Here is a 5,231-nt window from a genome sequence, read left to right on the forward strand (position 1 = left end):
TGTTGGGTATTGGCATAAACGTTTGGTTGAGTGTAATACTTTTATGTTGTATTCTTGTATCATTATAGTGTTATTTTCTTCTGATCTATTTTGTTGGATATTTATGTGTAGGTTTGCAACCACCCCTTCCTATGTTTCTCCTGTTTATGCTGAAAATGTGCCAACAAGATTACCTTTTAGAGAGGTTTTACTTGGCACGGCAGCAAAAGCATGGCATGGCTTGCACTTCTTTTTTTGGCTTTCCTTTGTACTTTCTATATGGATCATTTTTATACCATTCATAAATTTCTAGATCTGGCAAATATCATTTATGAGGAGCCTTAGGGAAACTCATAAAATATTTCTAAGTCGTATCTCTGAGACACATATTTCTCTAGTAGTTTATTTTATTGATTTATTGCATGGATTCCTTATGTCAGCTTTAATTGTTTTTATATTTTTGTGTGCAACCTCTCTGCACGAGTTCTTTAGAAATCTTTGTGAAATTGAGAGGCCAAATCCTGAGAGGGAAGATGATGGCATCAACAGGAAAAATGGGGAAAGAGTAGGAAGGTGTCTACCTGTACCAGATGGAGCTCATATTCTTGGGGGAAATGGTGAGGGTGGTGGAGATGGCTAGGAAAACATTGGTGTTGGGAAATTGATCCAGATAAATCCACAAAATATAGAAAATATGTTAGAAATGCAAGTTGCATGGCTTGAGGCACATGTTGAGAAAATGTTTGATGGTGGAGATGATGCATATGGTATTGAGGATGTGCCATTTGTTGAACTTGTGGGGATGCAAGGTATTGTGTTTCATTTGATTGAAAATGGAATAACAGTGAGTCCATTTCCCTTATGAGAAGGTTGTTAAATTTAATTATTTTGGGAAAGTTTACATGTCCCATTAAATTTCATATATTTCCCCTATATGATTTAGATCTTTTTTAAATGACAATTTTGTTTGCTTAGCATTTTTGGTTAAATAATTTTGTTGAGATGTTTACCTTGCAAGTGTTGGCTAGTAACACGATATTTCTTGGTGTTGTAATATTTCTACCTTTCCAACTAGGATGGAAAGTTCTTTCCATTGCATCTCAACTTTCTATCACCAAATCTAGTGCATTATTCACAATAGGAATGCCTAGTGTTTCATGGTCAGATTTGCCTCTATTTGGAATCACTTTAAAGAATATTGAGTAAGTGGAAAATATGTTAGCAAGTGCCCTGACCAAGGAGATGCTTCAAGGGAATATGAGCATTGGTATGCTTCACTCTGATGGTGGTTCAAATGTTATTAAAACTAGGGTATCTATGGAAGTATTGACAAAAACCTTTCTTCCTTCTTTGTGAGTTTCTAATGTTGCAACTATTTCTATCGATTACATGGTTATTTTGACTTTTGTTTTATGTTATATTGGCTTAATAACCTTGATAATCTACATTAGAGGTGAGCCTTTAAAAATGGTTAGGATATATGGCATAGGTTTTGTGGTATAGGTATTCTTTTTAGAAAATTTATATTTATAAAAAATTTCATATATTTCCCTTGTCTGATTTAGATATTTTTAAATGACAATTTTGTTTTCTTAGCATTTTTGGTTAAATAATTTTGTTAAGATGTTTACCTTGAAGGTGATGCGTAGTAACATGATATTTCTTGGTGTTGTAATGTTTCTACCTTTCTAACTAGGATGAATATTTCTCTTGATTTCATCTCAAATTGTCGTCACCACATCTAGTGCATTACTTATAGTATGAATGTTTAGTGCTTCGTGGTCATATTTGGATCTCTTTGACATCACTTTAAATAATAGTCTTGAGTCAATTGCAAATATGTCAAAAATTTCCATGACCAAGGAGTTTCTTCAAGGGAATATGAGAACTAATGTGCTTCACTCTGATGGAGGTTCAAATTCTACTAAAACTGAGGGATATGTGGAAGTATTGATAAAATCCTTGCTTTCTTCTTTGTGGGTTTCTGTCGCTGCAACTTTTTCTATCAGTTACATGGTTATTTTATTTTATTTTTTTATGTTGTCTTGGCTAAATAACCTTGATACACTACAATAGAGGCGAGCCTTTGACAATGGGTAGGATCTATGGTATAGCTTTGGTGGTAGAGGTTTCTCCTTCTATTGTAAGTTCATTGTTATGATAGATTTGATAGTAGAGGATTCTCCTTCTCTTGCAAGGTTGTTGCTATCTAGAGGAAAATACTTTTTCACCATGGTGAATGTTTCTTTTATTTCATTAGTGGAGATTGGATTTTTACCTTTATTATGTGGTTGGTGGTTGGATGTGTCCACCATTAGAGTTCTTGGAACAAAATTGTCCTAGAGGGTGGGTTTTTTGTAGGAATCACTTTTAACAAATTCATTCGTTTGTTGACTTGTTGGGATTATGTATATGTTACAAATAAGCATATTTTTTAGCCTTCTTCGAGAGGTTTTCTCATTCTCTCTAAGGAAATTGTTCTCATCATGGTGTAATTTTGTAGTACAAGTTAAATTTATTTACTTTTAATTTTTATGTAGATGCCTTTGCATCCTGCAAAAAGACTGATGCATTGTGATTAACACTATATTACATATTTCAAGTATCAAATAACATGCTTGTGTGATTTCTTAATTAACAAGTACTTCATCTTGGTGCCTTATACTTTCTTAGAGATCTCGTTGATCCATATTATAATCCATTTTGAGATCTCATTAATGATCTAATACATAAACATGCATGAAGGGTCTTGCTGTCTATTGTGGTTTATGGAAGCTTGATTGTCTTTTTGATATTCCTACCAATCAAACTTGCAATGTTTTTTTCTCCTTCCCAATACCATTTGGATACATCATATGTTGATAAGTAAATTTAAAATATGTTTTGTTAGTTAGTATTATTGGTTGCTGGTTAATGTGAGTTTATTTCATCAAATAGCTTTGACTTGTTAATTTTGAATTTGTTGTATGATGTCAGATCCATTTACAAAGATCCCAATAGACATGTTTTTTTTTCATATCTATATTCCATTTTCCATTGATAACTTCAAGCCACAAGAAACTTTTAAGACTGTTCTTTTCCATTGGTTTTTTTTACTGGTTGGATGCTTGGATTGTCTGACTTCCTCTTGCCAAACCCCGAGGATGAGAATGGTCAAGATGGTTTGAATGGTCAATAAAGAATATGGGTAAGGTTACAAGATGTTCATCGTCATCATTTCCAAGAATAGAATCACCATAGATTAGACTTCCTGTTGCCACGAATGTTGGGAGGATGGTACATGAAAATGAGGGTGCGACTTTTGAAGAGAATGATGGAGATGAACAAGATGATTCAAAAGAGTAGGTTTTTTCCCTCTGAACATCCTTTTAAAAATTAGTTCATTTATTTTTTGTCTAAAATATTATGAGGATCCTATTTTGCAGCAATGGACATCCTTAATTAAAGATCATATTTTTAAGAAACTGAATATGTAGGAATTATTTGCTGACAAGAATGTACATATAGAATGCCCAAGGGTTTATTGTAATGATATTAGCTTATTTGTAGTCTAGTTTTTTTTTTTTTCAAATGTGATCTTTTATGCCGTATTCTAAAGTTTAAAGGGGTTAGGGTGGCATCTCTTTATGTAGTAATTGTGGATATTTAAAGCATTGTCCAATTCCAACCTAAGATAACTAATAGTTTTCTTTGTTTTCTTAAATAATTTCCAGTGTTGTCTTCTTAAGGTTGAGGGAAATAAAGAGATGCGTGTTACATTTTGTTAATATATTAGCCTAAAGATTCTTACTATTTCATTTATTTGAGTTGTTTGGGAAGAAACTGATTTATTTCTTCAGAAAGTAGTTGATTTTTCAATATTCATTCATGACAATAGACATAAATGTGTCATCTACATTCTATTGCTACTATTTGGGGCATTGTTAACCATGCTCTATGTCAACTCAACAATGTTTGTGATACCTATTTTACTAGGGAAGGAAATGTTTGCTTCATTTCCACGACTTCCAATTACCCATGGCATTAAATTTTGTGAAGATTTGATGGAGTTTGGCTAATTTTTCTCTTAAATTAATGCAATTTTCCTTTTTAATTTATGAATTATCTCTCTCTCCTTTCTTCATTGTAATTTTATATATTTATGACTTCAATATTAGATGTTATGTCTTCTAGGTTGCGATAAATGGAGTTGGATATTTAGTACACTATTTGAGAGTTCACAACTTCAAAGTTCTTGTCATGCAGTTCATAAAATGGTCTATAATAGTTCCGAAAAGTTGCATTATTCTATAATTATGGATGAGTTTTTGTAGATATTTTGTACGAAATGTATTTTTTTAAGTTTCTTATTTATAAATATATGGATCTTGATATTTTATTTTAGATCACCATGATACCAATTTTCATCATAATTTTGTTCAATCCACTGGTGGTAGTCCCTTTCCAAGTCTTGTGGATGAAAATTCTATGTTTCTAGGGATCCAGGAGGATGTTGGTGGCCACCCACCTATCCCACTTGGACCCCAGCAACTGTCTCTTTTAGTTTTTCAGTTTCCATAATTGTAGCACAATTTACTATTTTTAGTAGTTTTTCGAGTCTTGAACTTCCGGGGCTATTTTGAGGCCCTAAACGAAGTTTTTTGGGAAATATGGGAGCAACATGGGTCCATGAACTGATGTTTCTCTTCCCAAAGTTGTAGTGCTTGGATAGATATTTCTAACGAGCTTTGTTACACATCAAATGGAGATCGGGTGCCAAAGTTAGGACCCTGGGAAGTTGATGTACCAACTTACCTGAAACAGGGCCCACAATTTGGCGTTTCATCTTCTAGGGTTATGTTTTGGGATGTTAAGGGTTTTCCATTGTTTCTCAACAATAAATAGGCCTTCGAACCTCATTGTAACACAGTTCAGAGGCATGTGGCTGCCACATCTCTTCACAGAGATAAGCTACCATCGCCCTAGCTGGTTGATTTCCATTTCTCTTTGTAAGCATATTTTAGTGTTTTATAGTAATGAAATGAAGTACTATTTCCATTTCATCTCTGTATTTATGGTTATCTCTATAATTTGTTGCGTTCTTGTTTAAATCCGGATCAGTGGTATCAGAGCGGTCTGCTTTTTCTTTGTTTTTCTTTGCATGTCCCCAACGAAGTTGGGATATAAGGAGTTAGGGCTTGAACTAGTCGAACTGTTGCAAGACCAATCTCGCAAATCCTGACGGCCTCCCATGGTGGATGAAAAGAAAGATG

At 33.6% G+C, this 5,231-nt stretch overlaps 1 pseudogene; it reads left to right on the plus strand.

Annotated features, from left to right (window-relative positions):
* Positions 1 to 2,211: 2,211 nt before the first annotated feature.
* Positions 2,212 to 3,157, plus strand: LOC149143279 (putative E3 ubiquitin ligase SUD1 pseudogene; annotated as a pseudogene).
* Positions 3,158 to 5,231: the final 2,074 nt, after the last annotated feature.

The sequence above is a fragment of the Pinus tabuliformis genome, chromosome X (assembly GCF_031772625.1).
Source record: "Pinus tabuliformis cultivar Carrire ecotype Pingquan chromosome X, CPIR1, whole genome shotgun sequence".
NCBI classification, from domain to species: Eukaryota; Viridiplantae; Streptophyta; class Pinopsida; order Pinales; family Pinaceae; genus Pinus; species Pinus tabuliformis.